The sequence below is a fragment of the Ambystoma mexicanum genome, chromosome 1p (assembly GCF_040938575.1).
Source record: "Ambystoma mexicanum isolate Mex_15411 chromosome 1p, UKY_AmexF1_1, whole genome shotgun sequence".
Taxonomy (NCBI): domain Eukaryota; kingdom Metazoa; phylum Chordata; class Amphibia; order Caudata; family Ambystomatidae; genus Ambystoma; species Ambystoma mexicanum.
The window spans coordinates 58,983,904-59,001,258 of NC_090921.1; positions in this window are offsets into that span (position 1 = coordinate 58,983,904).

Below are 17,355 nucleotides of genomic sequence, written 5' to 3' on the forward strand. Positions count from 1 at the left end.
TAAGACCCTTCCCTCACATCCTGCCTACCTAGACCTTCAGGCGCCTAAAGGAGGGCTTCTGTGCAGCAGCCCGCAAAAAGACGGTGAACAAAGAAACCAAAACTGGTTTGGCGCCTAGAGACGAACATGAGAAAGACTTTTCCAAAAAGAAATGGTGAATAAACCCAGCCGGAACAATATTAAAATCAATATGGTCAAGCAGGTTTAAGTTTGAGGCTACCAACATAGCCTGAAACAACACCATGGTTATTTAAGATAACCGCAGTAGGGGAAATAGGGTAATTACCACTGCCACCAGCCAAGTCTTAATGGAAAGGGAGCAAAACAGTGCTCAAAGGGAAACGGACGAAAAGGGATAAGGATTAACCCTTTCCAATACTCCATCGAAGATTGGGTGTACTGGGTCTGTGGTTTAAAGAGACTACATAAAGTTAATGGTAACTTTACATGTTTCTGGGAGACAGTAGTCAGTCCTGTGTCACTGCACTGAAGGTGTGTAACTCACATTAAAAAAAATGATGCCTATGGAGTAGGTGAGGCTCCATAGCCCAAGATCCCACAAAAAGGTAAAACACACACAGCAAAACACATGTAAGAGTGGGATAAAAGGCTTACACTCTTACCAAGTGAAAAATAAAATCCTAGAAATTCAGCAAAGCTGCTGGGGGACTCAGTAGGTAAGGGTAATTAGCCATTTTGTAGAATTCTCCCTAACAGCTTCTACCAGTTTAAGGTCATGCCTTTTGGATTAAAGAATGCACCTGCTACATTCCAAAAGATCGTCAATCAAGTTCTGAATGGGATGGAGGACTTCTGCATGGCATACTTGGATGACATTGCAGTGTTCAGCACTACTTGGAAAGAACATGTGATCACTTAGGATATGTTTTGCAGGCTCTTGAGCAGGCCCATCTGACCATAAAGGCAAGCAAATGTCAAATTGGTCAGAGAAAAGTGGTCTACTTTGGTCATGAGGTAGGAGGAGATGAAATATGGCCATTGCCTAGCAAAGTACAAGCTGTACAAAACTGGGCCACCCCTACTACTCAAACCCAAGTGAGAGCCTTCCTAGGCCTCACTGGGTACTACAGGAATTTCATTGAGAACTATGGGTCCATAGCTTCTCCTTTGACTGTAATCTCCTCTCCAAAATTCCCTAAAAGATTAGATGGAATGAGGAGTGCACTCAAGCCTTTGAAAACCTGAAGAAAGCCCTTTGTCAAGCTCCAGTCCTAAGAGCTCCTGATTACCACCAACCCTTCTTTGTGCAGACAGATGCATCCAATACAGGTATAGGTGCAGTCCTTAGTCAACTGAATGAGAAGGGTAGGGAGCACCCCATTTGCTTCATCTGTAGAAAACTGAAGGAACCAGAAACAAGGTGGGCAACCATAGAGTGTGAGTGTTTTGCAATTGTGTGGTTTCTAAAGAAGTTTAGACCATACATTTATGGATCTACTTTTGTGACAGACCACCAACACATGAGATGGTTAATGGAAATAAAAGGGGAGAACCCAAAACTTCTAAAATGGTCAATCTGCCTGCAATGGTTTGATTTTCCCATTGAGCACAGGTCAGGATGTCACCACGAAAATGTTGATGGTCTCTCTAGGATGTTTATAACCGACTAGAGTGATGAGATTCATCCAAGAATGGAATAAATCCTCCTGTCCCTTAGCCGGCGGGGGAGGAGGAGAGTGTTAGGGAGAATTCTCCAGAATGGCTAATTTACCTTACCTACTGAGTCCCTCAGCAGCTTTGCTGGATTTCTAGGATTTTTTTTTTTCACCTGGTAAGAGTGTGAGCCCTTTTTCCCCACTCTTACATGTGTTTTGCTGTGTGTGTTTAACATTTTTGTGTTCATAGACTGTGGAGCTTCACCTACTCCATAGGCATCATCTTTTTACTGTATGTTACACAGCACCGTCAGTGCAGTGACACAGGGTTGTCTTTTTCAGACTTCCCACTTCAAACTCCATTTTCTGGGACTGACTACTGTCTCCCAGAACATGTAAAGTTGCCATTGACCTTTTAGTCTTTTAAATTCACAGACCCAGTATAAACTATCTGGAAAGGGTTAATAGTTATCCTTTTTTGTCTGTTTCTCTTGGAACATTATTTCTTTCCCCTTTTTTTATGATTTGGCTGGTGGCAGTGGTATCCATGCTATTTTTCCTACCGCAGTATATTTAAATAGCTTTGGTACTGTTTTAGGCTAAGTTAGTAGCCTCGAACTTAAATCCAGTGGACCCCATTTACTTTTATTTGGTTCCGGCTGGGTTTATTTGCAATTTCTTTTTGAAAAGGTCTTTCTCGTGTTTTACTCTGAGGGCCAAACCAGGTTTGGTTCCTTTGTTCACCATCCTTTGGCGGGCTTCTGTACAGACGCCCTCCTTGGGCACCTGAATATCTGAGGGGGACTGGATGTGAGGGATGGGGCTGAGACTCTCTGCACACAGTCTCCTTGAAGACCCATGTCACACTCTGTTTGATTGGCTGTGGTGACTGTCCCGCCAGGACAGCCACCCTGCTGTGTGATTGACAGCCAGGCTGTGTGAATGGGGGAAAACTGCATAAAAATCATGTCTCTGTGACTGAGAAGGCCACTGGATCAAGAGAACTGAAGAGAAGCTGACAGAAGAGGACCTCTACCACAACTGAACTGCCCGGTGAAGCCCTGCTGCTGGTCCGAATCTCCAAACTTCGACGACAGGGAAGATCTGCAAAGAATCTTCTCCCCTTGAGCTTGTTGGACTAAACAGTTTGCCAAACTCCAAGCCAGGCGTCCCTCTTCTGGTCGAATTTGCTCTGCACAGCTACAGTGAACTGGATAGCCAGAAGGACCGGACCCTTTTAAGGAGCACACTTTTTATTTGTTTTCTTTACTCTGCTGCTGGTTTCTTCCCTGGGCAGTGCAGGACCCTTCCAGTATTCCTACTTCGTGTCAGTCCAACAGTCGCTTCAGGAACCTGGAGCCTGCAGGACCTGCCAGGAACGTCTGCCTCAGCTACAGCTGCCATCTTCATTTAAGGTAATGTTCTAACCCGGTTGTTCGTTCCGTCCGACAGCGGTGAAAGTGTTTGAAATCATTCGCCAATCCGAGGCCTTGTCCTTCTCTATTCTTTAAAGTAACTTTTCTTCTGACCAACTTCGTTCCAAACTCTTGGCAAAGACTTATTCGCAAACTATTCTGAACTGTGTGACGGTCTGCAAAGACTCTGCTCCATTGTCTTTGGCTCAGGCCTCTTGATTTGATTTCCTCACCGTAGTAGCCTTTTCTAGATTGCCCTGCTTACTAACTTGTTGGTGCTGCTTAATTTTTGTCTAACTTTGTCTTTCACTCCCTTATATATTGCTGGAGTGAAATTTTGCTCACACTTCATTTTGAGCTTAACTTGTCCAGAATCTATTGGGTGGAGTGTGGTATATTAAGAGTGTGTTTTTTCTACTGCTTTACCTTAGTGAATTGTTTTACAACTGATGTGTAAATAAATGTATATTCTTTTACTCAGAAACCTCGAGTCAATGTTTGTATGAACCATAGTAATTGCTGTCCTTTGTTTAAGTATTGACACTGCTCACTTTGCTCTTGAGATAGGTCTGGCTACTCAGCCATCGCTACCACTTTACTGTGTAGTACAGGCTTGTACCAAAGATGAATTTGTACTGTCACTTGTAGTCCTAATTGTTTGTGGTGTTCCCAAAGGGTACTGCATAGGATTCTGCCTAACCGTACGGTCCTCCCTTCAAGCCTGTGTCGGAAGCAAACATCACATTATCCTGCTCCCCCATAAAGGTGGCCATACAGAAGCCTACAGTGTCTTTATATAGGAAAACAAAGCATATGTTTCAAAAAATACATTCACTTGCAAAAGGCAAGAAAACCCTTGGTCTTGGAGAATAATTATTCAGCAGAATGACGTTTGGTGTGGTACATATTACGAACAGTGGCTATGTGATCCTACATATGTGAGCTGGACCTTCAGCTTCGACCTACAGATCAACACAGGATGAGAACTGGTTTCGGCAAACACTGCTAGAACCGCCCATGGAAACATCTGAAAAGACATTAAGTCAAGAACACACGCACCCGTTTAGAGCCTCATGCCAAAGATGTATTTGCCTTACCTCTCAAACCTGTTCCTTTCTCCGAACTCTCCGAACAAAATTATTATCACCACTTCAGGAAAATGGCGAGGAAATAAATTATTCCCTGCCCTCCCAGTAACTCACCAGGAGCCCGATCCTCCTGCCCTGCTCCCCTCACTCCCATAAACTTAGAATTCCCTCTCAACCCCTTCTCCATTCCCCCTGTTCAAGTTGCCAATGCTGTTCAAACTGCTGGTATACCTCAAACCATTTCTGATTCTTTTTCAACCTTAGGCCTGGTTGCTGCTTCTGGAGGTTTTTGAGGTCAATCAGCAAAAAATGTAATTGGCATGTGTTCATAAATGTTAAGTATTGCTGTGAATTCCCTAAAATATGCTCTGGTGGGGCCAACGGAACTGGATATGGCATCACTGCCCGGCAAGAGCCCACACGTGGGATTGGAAGGTTGCAAGTTGTTTTTGCTGCCTAAGACCTACTCTCCCTTCTTTTGACTGACCAGCTCTCCTCTAAGCTCCCCTACCACCTTGCACTACACACACATATCCTCCCCTCAGATGGCCGCCATAGGCCTAACCCTTAGCACATCAATAATCACCGACCCACGACTAAGCTCTCCTCTGTAGCCCTGTCACACTCTCCCACATCAGCAGCAAATCAGTCCCAAAGGGCTGTAGTCTAACAGATCCTGGGCTCTTCCATGTTGGTAAAACATGCCATTGTTTCTGTAGGAAGCAGATTGGCAAATAAGAACCATGTACTTCTAAAATGCTCCCATCATAACGACAGGTTTCACATCTGCCTTTTCACTGTCCACTAATGACCCCTCCGTTTCTTACCGAGCCAAGCGCTGTGAGCCCACCAGTATCGGCCGAAGGGTGCTATACAAACCACTTACAATACATTAGTGCTGTTGCTCTTTACTCTGAGAGTTATGAAACTTTCGAAGCAGAGTGCAACCTTATATGCACTGATTCCTGCCCATTCTAGACCACTCTAATAATCTAGGATAAGTGGGCTAGTGTCTTAGGATAGAGAAGACTTAAAGATGGATACGCTGTCATAGAGACTTGATAAAAGAGGGTGGACAGGTCTCTGATGGAGAAAGGAAATATATGGCGTCACTTATATGTTTCATTGTTTGATAATATCTAGTTCTACCACATTTGGGTGGGAAAAGGTTAAGATAGATGGACCATGGGATGGAAAAGTGGAGTAAACTGAAGAAGCGGTTTTAGCCACAATGTTTCTCTTTGAAGGATTTGCAATGGCAATTGAAAGTTCTTGGGGTGCTAATCCGTGGCAGACATAGGAGGTCATTACAACCTTGGTGCTAAGTACACCAACTTTACCACCATGGTGTAAACTATGTTTACACCATGGTGGATGGCGGATTTACCGCCCCATTCCAGGGTGAGTGGGGCGGTAAATCCCCATTTCCCATTTTCCCTTCCCCATTCCCATTTTTGCCCCATAGGGCATAATGGGAGTGGGGAAGGCGCTAATTACGCCACCGTAAATTACGGTGGCGTAATTAGCATCATGGCGGATTAGCGCCATGGATTTTAAAGGCTGCTAAAAGCAGGCGTTAAAATCAGAATCAGGCGTTAAGGGTTAACGGTGGCGTTAACCCTTAACGCCTGAGTTGTAATGAGGGCCATAGAGTTGACTGAGGAGAGAGGGTTTTACAGGGTTCATCAGATCTACTCAACGTGAGTTCAATTCTGGGGAGCAGTAGGGATCTGGCAGGGGCGACTTTTTCCTTTAGTCTCTGGCATGATTGAGGGGGAGGCTTGTGTCTGCTCATCATCTATTTGACATTTTCTCCATTTTCTTTACAGTTTGCATCCTTTTCAATTCAAGAGGCATGGATGATTCAAGAAGCATGAGTGAGTCATTTGTTGTGGATTTTAGATTTGTGTAGCACTGCAATTTTAACAGCTGGTTTGAAGACGTCAATAAAGGAGGTGAGTTGGGAGGAGGTGGACAGCAATAGCCTGGAAGCGAAGGGATGAAGGCTTTAATGAATGCAGATTGGGAGATGTTGGCCATGTTGTGCGTGGGAATAGAAGAATAGAAGTTTTGGGGTTCACCGATCCAAAAGGTTTTGGGAGAATAGGCCTAATGGTCCGATCAGAAGAGAGCACAAGTACATGGATTGTGAACGTTGTGTGTGAATATCAGGTTGAGCGTGTGGCCTTTCTGGTGAGTGGAGCCATTGGTCCATTGGGTAAACAGCAAAAGGGACACCAAGGCAGTGAGGTTTATGCAAGAGTACAAGAAGAGTCATCGAGCCAGGCAGTGATTTAGCCAATAATGAAGACTCTGCTGGTGGAGTATAGCAGAGAGGAAGAGAAGGCAGTGAAGGTGGACCCTACGTTTATGCGGTGGTCAGCAGCATCAGAAGCATTGCTCCTCTTCATTCTCTCTAAGATAAAATAAGAACCCATATGTGTATGCCCGCTCGCAGAGTTCCCAGTGTGTGTTGCCACACTGTGAAATCCCCACAAAACATTTCACTTGCAAGAGCTACAAAGACATTCCTCGACCCCGTGGACCACAATTGGGAGCCTGGTTTCTGTCATTAGCATTAGGAAGCCACCATTGGTGGCGTCAGTGCATGTAACATAACATATTCACTGCCTTCACCATGCAGACTGGCTACGATGGCTAAGGCTTTGTGTGTGTAGTAGAGTGTACTTCTTGAAGTTCAGCTCACATTCAGACCTTAAGGCTCTCCTACTTGCAAAGCATCCTCATGAAACAAGTAAAAGGGCTGAGTGGCCAAGTTCTCTTGGGAGATATGCCTCGGTATCCTCGATGAATGCAGGCTTTGTGCCATAACTTTGGCAGACAACAGTGACACAAGTCTTTACTTTTGGTGTAGTTGTGACTTCCAGTAATCGTGGTGAGAGATCAAGGGCTGAGATCAAAGTAGAGTGAAACAGCAAGGTTTAATGTGAAACTGAGGGACTGGGTTAGAGCAAAGTTCCAATGAAGAAATGCAGGCCTTGCTCACACAGCTCAAGGCCAGTCAGGACAGGTTACTCTGATAATAGAGGAAACACCAAGTCCATCATAGTTCGCTGGATCTCAAATCCACAGTTCCTTTCTTGCAGCAATGGGGGTCATTGCACATTGGGTAGTATCTCAGCAGTATATCCACAGAGATACCACCAAATAGAAATACTCTTACCACCACTTGGTCAGGCGATATTACTGATGGATTAAAAGTGCTGATGAGGGTGTTAGTCCCCATTGTCCTCCATAGGACTGCATGAAGATTTTGCCAGCATTACTGCTGGCTGTATTTCGGGCAGTGGCAATTCTGCCACAATTGCAATGTTTGGGCAGAAAGTTGCAACTGGAGGTGAATCTTACAGCTCTTCACCAAACTCGTATTTGGGCAGTATGGTAATGCAGCAGTAAGGTTATCTTTGCCACATTTATACTTCACTGCCCACCATATAATGAAGCCCTGTGTCTCTTTTCAGTTATTCCGGTCTTACTCCTAAGATATTTCACCAAAGAACAACCTTTGGCAGTGGTCGATCCTCTAGGGCCATGTTTCTATGCTTCCATTAACAGTCTATTTCTTGGCCATCTGTCATGGGTCTATTTTCAGACTATTGTCATTGCAGTCCTCTTTCAATGATAGTCGCTGCTTACTCGGAGCACGGCATAGGGTAACAGTTCTTACAGATCATCATAATTTGACTTTCTTATGCTCCGCAAACACTTTAACACCACGGCAGCTAAAATGGTCTCTTTACTTTGCAGATTATGATTGTGTAATGACTTTTAAGCCTGGACGACCGATTGGCAAGGCTGATGCGTTGTCCAGATGTAATCCTGGGAGTTCCGAAGAAGATCCATTATCACCGGGGCCGTTGCTCCAAGATAGTAACTTTGTGATTGCTGAGATACAAAACGTTGAGCGTTTGAATGTACAGGTTTCTAAAGAAATTACTGTGGAGCAAATGACTGAATGCACAATAAAGGGCCCGGCATGAGTGATTAATAATGGTTTGCCTTAGGTGGATGCAAGGTTATTTTTGCCTTCTGAAAGTTTGCAGTAGGAGGCTCTTTGACAGTGTCATGATTCCCCACTAGCTGGACATCCTGGTTTCAGAAAGACCTTAGAACTACTAGATAGGGAGTTTTGGTGGGAAGGCATGCAAAATGACACTTTGAATTATGTGAGAACATGTGAGATTTGTGCGCGAGTGAAGTCAGGAAATCAAAGGCCAGTGGGATTGTTGATTCCGTTACCCATACCACCACGTCCATGTCACACAATTTTTTTAGATTACATTGTTGATTTACCTCTAGATCAGGGTTGCACATCTATTTTAGTTGTGGTAGATGTACTGTCCAAGGCCAGTCATTTTGTGCCCATAAAAGGTTCTGCTACAGCCACAAATTTAGCACAAGTGTTTTTACAAAATGTAGTGGGAGTACACGGACTTCCTACACAAGTGATTTCGGATCAGGGGTCTCAGTTGGTGTCCAAATTTTGGCAGACATTTTGTAAAGAGTTGAAGATTGAGGTTAGTCTAACTACGACTTAACATCCTGTGGCAAATGGTCAAACAGAGAGAGTGAATCAGGAGTTACAGAAGTACCTGCGTTGTTATCTCAAGTCTGACAAGCGTTGGGTTGAACTAATTTGGTTAGCAGAGTTTTGTTTTAATAACACTTCTAAAGATTCAACCGCCATGTCTCCATTTTAATTAAATCAAGGGTTTCATCCCAGATTTATTAGAGAAGTGAATTTGGAGCAGGGGGAGGTTCCTGATGTAGAGTGCAGACTAAAAGCCATGGTTGAGAATATCAAGAGAGCAATAGAAGCCTTGCGAAAGACTAAGTCAAGTTATAAGAGATTTGCTGTAAGCGTAGGGCAGCCCCAGTATATCAGGCGGGTGATATGGTTTGGCTTTCTAGGAAGAATATAGCTCTAAAGGATAAAAGCAAGTTTAGTCCATGCTTTTGTGGCCATTTGAAATAGATGAAGTTTTATCTCCAGTGAATATCAAACTGAAGTTACCATCTAGTCTAAGGGTGCATCACACTTATCATGTTAATCTCTTGAAACCTTGTATTAAAGGAACTAGGTTAGTTCAGGCACCAGGTCCAGTGAGTGTAGAAGGTTCAGGTGAGGAGTACGAGGTTCAGGTCATTCTGGATTCTAAGGTGGTTAAACTGCAGTATTTGATAGATTGGAAAGGATTTGGCCCTGAGGAAAGATCTTGGGTGGCTAAGCAAGATGTCAATTCACCAATGTTGGTCAAGAGATTTCATTTACGCAGACCTGAGAAACCTGGCCCTGGGGCAGGGCTTTACAGGGACGGGGTACTGTCAGGTCTCTGGGTTTCAGAAGGCATTAGTCAAGTATTACTAGTGGCCATTAGTGGTGGTAGCTGCTCCAGAAGGGTTTTTAGTTCAGACTGTACATTTCTTTTCCTTAACCAAAGCATCATGTCAGCCAGCTACTGTTGTCCCAGCCCAACAGGGTGAACGTCCGGCTCAGCACTGATTGGTTAAAAACTATTGTGATGCAGTTTGGAACCTCAGGAGAGGTTCTAAACTGCCTTTCATGCAAGATCCCATGGTGAGTGGTCACAGCGCTCAAGAGCCCCAGTGAAAAAGAAACCAGAGAAAGAAAACACATCCAAGAAGAAATTCATAAGGAGGTGCCTAAGATAAAATTCACATAAGTGACAACAGTGAATTAAAGTAATAACAATCAAAGCCAATTAAGCAAGTACCAAAAAATTGCATGTTCTTGTTTAGAATTGTAATAAGTTGCTGAAGAAAAGTCTGAGTGAAGGAGAAGTCTGAGGAGGCTTTGTCGTGCAAATCCATCAGCAATCGTATTGCATAGTGAGTCAGAACCAACTTAAGTGGCGAACAGCTGATATCGTGAGTGTGCGGTTATCGGATAAAGAGAAACAGACGTTTGCTTTACTTCAGCGCAGCGTGTCTACGAAGTTGAAATGAAAGCGCATGTAATTTATAAAGGTCAGTCTAAAGTAACGCAGCTACTTAACTGTTGTCATCAAATATATTTATACGTTTTTAAGGAAACAAGACATACAATACGAAATTAACCCTTAATGAGGAATTCAAGAGAAGTGCAAAATACAATGACATCGAAGTGGGCTCCAAGTGGACTGTTGGGCTGCCCGGAAATGTGTGAAGGAAGTTCGCTAGCTGCAGGCATCGGACTTATACTGGACTTTTCTCGTTTATCACAGCGCCGTGCGCGAGAGGAAGTCCCTGGAAGGCGAAACAATGACATATACAGCATTGACAGACTAAAAAAGAGACAAAGTTCCATTACTCAGTGAATGAAAAGCAGCAAACTTTAAGAAAAATATGGCATTAAAGAACTTTAGAAGTGATCAAATATATATTAGATGAAAGCAAAGCAGCAAATAGAAAAGTTATATGTTTATTGTGAAGTAGAAAGAACAACAGATTAAAGGAACAAGGATAAGTCAAGTTAAGTGAAAATATATTTAGAAATAAGAGAGCTACACATTGCAGAAAGGAACAAAAGAAGTCATTACACAACAGAGAAAGGAAATGACTAAATACAAGAATTTAACATTTCAGAAAAGGTGAAAGTTGCCTTTAGCAGAGCAGAGACTAACCGGTAACTTGTGGTTCAGGAAGAGGGATATATCAATTCAGTTATTATTGAAAGTGTGCTTAGATTTGTTGCTAAATCTATGATGTATTGGTTACAGGGTTTCCAGTGTTCAGAGACGATTTGAAGTTGAAGAGAACAAGAGGAATCCTGTTTGTTTATTTTCTCCACTTCCCCTTTTCCCCCGGTCTCGTCTGCTCCTGCAGGTTTTCGGCGCTGGGACCTGATACTGACTCTTAGCACCCTATCTCCCTAATGGCATCTTGGCCTGCCAATGCTGGGTCTGATCTTTGGATTTCACTGTCCACCACCTTCTGTAGCCTTCCTCTTCCATCTGGTTCTGATGGTAGTGTGGCCATTATCATACATCTCCTTTCTCCTTCTTCCACCTAGTCTTTCCTACGTCCAACTCCTTTATCTCACTGGTCTTTCTACCTTCCTCCAATCCCCTTCTAGTGGTTTCCTCTTTCCCTCCTTCCTCCTGGTCCTTCCCTCCTGGGAAACCATACTCTCCCTACTCTCCCCTGCTCCTTATGCTTTCTTTCTCTTTTTCGCATTCATATTCCCCTCCTTGCAAACCTTCTTCTGCCTACTCTCTGCTGCTACTTCTGCTTTCCTACTCTTCTCATTCCTCCTGATCTCTCCCTGCTGGCATGCCTTCCGTTGTTCCTACTCTCTCCGTCTCCTTCTGATTTCCTGCCCTTCTCCTTCCCCCTGATCTTTGCCTCCTGGCATACATTCCTCTCCCTACATTCTCGTGCTCCTTCTGCTTTCATGTTATTCTCCTTTCTCCTGATCTTTGACTCCTGGCATACCTTCCTCCCCCTACTCTCCCCTGCTCCTTCTGCTCTCCTGCTCGTATCCCTCTTCTTGATCTTTCCCTCCTGGCATATCTTCCTCTCCCTACCCTCAAATGCTCCATCTGCTTTTTTGCTATTCTCCTTCCTCCTGATCTTTCCCTTCTGGCTTACCTTCCTCTCTCTACTCTCTTCTGCTCCTTCTGCATTCCTGCTCTTCTCCTTCCTCCTGATCTTTCCCTGCTGGCAAACCTTCTTCTCCCTACTCTCTCCTGCTCCTTCTGCTTTCTGCTCTTCTCCTTCCTCCTGATCCTTCACTCCTGGCATACCTTCTTCTCCCTACTCTCTCGTGATCCTTCTGCTTAAATGCTCTTCTCCTTTCTCCTGCTCTTTCACTCTTGGCATACCTTTACCTCCAACAAATTTCCCCTGCTCCGTCTGCTTTCCTGCTCTTATCTCCTCTTGATCTTTCCCTCCTGGCATACCTTCCTCTCCCTAATCTCTGCAGCTGCTTCTGCAATCCTACTCTTCTCATTCCTCCTGATCTTTCCCTGCTGGCATATCTTCCTGTCTCTACTCTCTCCTGCTCCTTCTGCTTTCCTGCTCTTCTCCTTCCTCCTGACCTTTCCCTCCTGGCATGCCTTCCTCTTCCTACTTTCCTCTCCTCATTCTTCTTTCCTGCTCTTCTCCTTCCTCCTGATCTTTCTCTCCTGGCATACTTTCCGCTCCCTACTCTCTCCGGTTCCTTCTGCTTTCCTGCTGTGCTCATTCCTCCTGATCGTTCCCTCCTGGCATGCCTGTCTCTTCCTAATCTCTCCTGCTCCTTCTGATTTTCTGCTCTTCTCCTTCCTCCTGATCATTCTATCCTGGCATACTGTGTTCTCCTGACTCTCTCCTGCTCCTACTGCATTCCTGCTCTTTTCCTTCCTCCTGATCTTTCCCTCCTGGCATATTTTCCTCTCCCTACTCTCTCCAGCTCCTTCTGCTTTCCTGCTTTTCTCATTCCTCCTGATCTTTCTGTCCTGGCACACCTTCCTCTCCTTACTCTCTCCTGCTCCTTCTGCTTTTTTGCTCTTCTCCTTCCCCTTGATCTTTTCCTAATGGCAGGCCTTCCTTTCCCTACTCTCTCCAGGTCCTTCTGTTTTCGTGCTCTTCTCATTCATCCTGATCTTTCCTTCCTGGCATAAAATCCCCTTCCCCTACTATCATGCTCCTTCTGCATCTCTGCTCTTCTCCTTCCTCCTGATCTTTGCCTCCTGGCACACCTTCCTCTCCCTACTCTCTCCTGCTCCTTCTGCTTTCCTGCTCTTCTCCTCCCTCCTGGTCCTTCCCTCCTGGCATGCCTTTCTCTCTTGCTCCTTCTGCTTTCCTGTGCTTCTCCTTCCTCCTGATCTTTCCCTCCTGGCATACCCCTCTCTCCCTACTCTCTGCTGCTCCTTCTGCTTTCCTGCTCTTCTCCTTCCTCCTGGTCCTTCCCTCCTGGCATGACTTTCTCTTCATGCTCTCTCCTGCTCCTTCTGCTTTCCTGCTCTACTCCTTCCTCCTGATCTTTCCCTCTTATCATACCTTCCTCTCCCTACTCTCTCCTACTCCTTCTGCTTTGCTGCTCTTCTCCTTTCTCCTGATCTTTCCTTCTTGGCATACCTTCCTCTCCCTACTCTCTCCTGCTCTTGCATTCCTGCTCTTCTCCTTCCTCCTAATCCTTCCCTCCTGGCATGACTTTCTCTTCCTACTCTCTTCTGCTCCTTCTGCTTTCCTGCTCTTCTTCTTCCTCCTGGTCTTTCCCTCCTAGCAGGTCTTCCTCTCCGTACTTGCTCCTGCTTTCCTGCTCTTCTCCTTCCTCCTGGTTCTTCTCTCCTATCATGCCTTTCTCTCCCTACTCTCTCCTACTCCTTCTGCTTTCCTGCTCTTCTCCTTCCTCCTGATCTTTACCTCCTGGCATACCTTCCTCTCTCTACTCTCTCCTGCTCCTTCTGCTTTCCTGCTCTTCACTTCCTCCTGATCTTCCCTCCTGGCATACCTTCCTCTCCCTACTCTCTCCTGCACCTTCTGCTTTTCTGCTCTTCTCCTTCCTCCTGACTCTTCCCTCCTGGAATACCTTCCTCCCCCTACTCTCCCCTGCTCCTTCTGCTTTCCTGCTCTTCTGAGCACTTTTTGTCTCTACAGTTTTGTAAATTGCCACACCCTTGCTTCAGTCTGTCCCCCGCCATGTCACATATGCACACCTTACCCTCTATGTGTTTTAGGGCCCGTATTTTGAAACCACATTAGCCCAACAGTGCTATAGAAATTGTGTGAAACCAGATGTGTATCTATAGTCATGAAATGCACAGTACAGTTCAATATGGAATACATGTATGGATTCAGAATGACATTACAAACAAGAGCCACCTCCAGAGACAACCAAGTTCACTTCACTGTGAAGTGCACATTGGAAGACATTCATGAAGTGTAATCACTCATGTTAACAATGGATAACAGACAACACAGCCACATAAACTTTTCAATGTACCTTTTATTATAAAGTGATGTGTATAGGATTTCTGTAAACACAGGTACGAGGAATCACTACGACTGCCCATACGTGTGGCATGTGCACATGCTAATTGACAAATTCATGTTCTCAAGAATTCTGCGTGCAGTTGCTACCAGGAATCACTGGGTAAAGATGTACGAAACGCATCAAGCATTGCAAAAGCCACTTCTTTTGAATGTGTAGTTGTTAATTGTCGTGGTAATTTATGAATAGAATTACTGCGAGGAATCACAGGGGTTATTATGTCCCAGACACGCATTGCCCAAGCCAATTCATCTGGCAGGGTGCATGTTGCCAGAAGAATCCCTCATTACTCATAATCCTTATCTCAGGCCCTCATTGCTGCACATCAATATCCTCCTTCATTCAGTCCCTCATTACAGCACTAGCCACTCCTGATAGATACCTCACGTAGCCCCTCCAACCCCAGAACCATTGCAACCGAGTAGAATAATGTATACTAGCAAGGCCCAGGCGTCCAACATTCGACTATCATTACTTCGCACCCTCACAACAATGGCTAGCATTAACCTCCTTCCTTGCCGCCTGCAGGAAAGAAACCTCAGACTCCGATCTAGACTTCCCCGTCTTTACGAACCTAAGGCCAATCATCAAAACCACCGATCAAGGCTTCCCCGTCTTTATGAACCTAAGGCCAACCATCAAAACCATTAACTGTCCATAACAGCACATGAAACTCTGAAAAATAAACAGACTTGCACTGACCCCCAGCTCTGCACACACACAGGAGATCCAATCACCCCAAACGCAAATCTTCTCATACCCAAAGGCTGACTGACTCGACAACTATCTCTGGTGCCCTCATAAATGCCAGGTTTCTCATAGCACATTCCACAGAAATTGCTGACATACCCACTGACGATGTGGACTTCATGGCAGTCACTGAATCCCGGCTCCAGGATGCAGCAGGCCCCTCCCTTATGCTAGCTATCCCAGATAACTACCAAATACTTAGAGTAGACAGACCCAATGCCAGAGGAGGCAGCCTAGCTATTATAGCTAAAACGAACCTGGCTTTAAGAACAACCACACCCCCTCAAATCAAATCCTGCTAAATATTATCTGCCAAAATACCCATTACCAATAACTATTCGCTCACTATCTTCTTGATATATAGACCGCCAGGACCAATAGGCACCTTTGAGGAAGATCTATCAAGTTTCCTCACCAACAACACCAAGGACTCTACACAACTTCTAGTCTTAGGAGACTTCAACCTGGGCTACAATGACCCCGAGGACAAACATGCCCACTCAATTGAAGCCATCCTGACAGAACATGGTCTCACCCAAAATGTTCTTTCTCCCACACACATCAAAAGGAGATCACTTGACTGGGTTGCCAACCTAAATTGTATCATCACCATCACCAATATAATACCACAACCTTGGACCAACCACTACCTCATCAACTTCTCCTCCACAATCAAACCTCAAAAGCTAACCAACAAAGCCATGGCACCTCTCCCCACCAGAAGCAAAAAATACATTATGGTGGAATGAGGCTACTTTGTGCCCGCTTACCTTGCACTGGTTATTAGATTGATTGGTATCTACTCATAAGGTTTGACGTCAGTGTGGTTTTATTGTGTGTTTACAAGTGGTCAGCTGACACGTGTTTTGACCCCTCAGGGTCCTTTTCAAGGCTGGTCACTGGTAACAGTCATTTTATGCTCTGTTTGCTTCACAATTACATATAGGACATATTTATCACATATATTAATATAAATACATAGTTAGCATATTCATTGATCAGTGGATACCAAGGTAGTAAGATAACAGTCCCATGGGAAGAAAGAGGAGGGAAGGAAGAGAGGTTTTAGTGTTAGTTCCCAGGTAATCTATGGGTATGTTTAACACAGCATTTGCCTGTGTATGCCTGGTTGTTTTAGTTTGGTAATGGCCTTACCTATGTTTTTTTGTTGTATGCCACATCTTTGGATCATGGATCAGAGTTACCCTGTTGGCCTGGGGGGGGATTATTTGCTGTGGAGAAAACTGGACAGAATTTAGATCTCTGCTGTCCCTGTGAAAGGACCAGTCTGTCTTAGACAGTGGTGGGAGGGTGGGTCGTTTCAGTGCATTGTCTAGGTGCATTGCCAGTTGCAACCTATCGTATTAGGGTGTGGTGTGCCCGTTAACTAGAGTGTGCATTATGCAAAGCTTAGGTAATGGGGGGGGTTTAAAGTTTGTCAATGTGCTCCCGCACGGTGGAATAGAAAAGGGATTTAATGGATCTTGGCAAGCCGGGGGCTTGTTAAGGCAATCCTATTTCTACCGCTATCTAGGTAGTTACAGAGGTTTTTGTCAACCCCAAAACCCCTCTGGCAAACCCATTGCCCAGGTGGAGTCAGGACTCGGGCCTCTAGAGCCTGGCATCCTCTTCAAAAACCCTCATGGGGCCAGTCCTGGCGCCTATGGCACCAGGCTCATACACCATGAAAAACAACGTGCTTGGGAACTACTTTATTGTATTTTCAGCCAACATGGAGGCATCCACATAGCTTGGTTCCTAAGAACCAAGCTATGTGGTCTATTGTTTAGGGTGTGGTAGCCTAGGGACTACTTTACCTGGACTATTTTGATGGGGCTATTTAAACCACACCCGAGCAAGACACCACGCTTTGGGTTACTTTGCAGCTTGCAACATGACGCTCACTGTGTCCAGCTATTCCCTCGAACCTCGGAGAAGCAGAACCTGCAAGGAGACAATAGGAACATCATTAGCAGCAGCATCTTACCTGCAGCTACTGAGAACAGCTTCCTCGAATCTGCACGCCTCCCGGACAGAATGACCTGAAAGAGGAAGATAGAGGCAAGAGTCATTTACAAATTAAGAACTGCTCAAAAGACTTACCTGGCTGGTCACCTCTTGGCTGGCACCACTTCAGACATTCGACTCACGCTGAAGAACACCGCGACCTAAAAGGAAGGAAAACACAGGATAGCAAAGGCAAGACTTCTCTGCGCTGCGCATAGCGCTTACTTACTGCATCATAGCGCTCTTAATGCCCCATCATTTACCAGCGGGGCTCAACCAAGCCAGTTCGCCGCGCTGAAGCTCTGCATACCTAAGGGAGAAAAAAGAGACATCTTAAACAAAGAAAGGCATGCAGGATAGCAACAAAACTAAAGAACAGCAATAAGACCTACCTGAACAATATCAAACGGGCCAGTGTCAGTGAAGTAACTGGACCACACTCGCCCATGAAAGACAACGTGCCCCTGCAAAGAAGGCAGGAC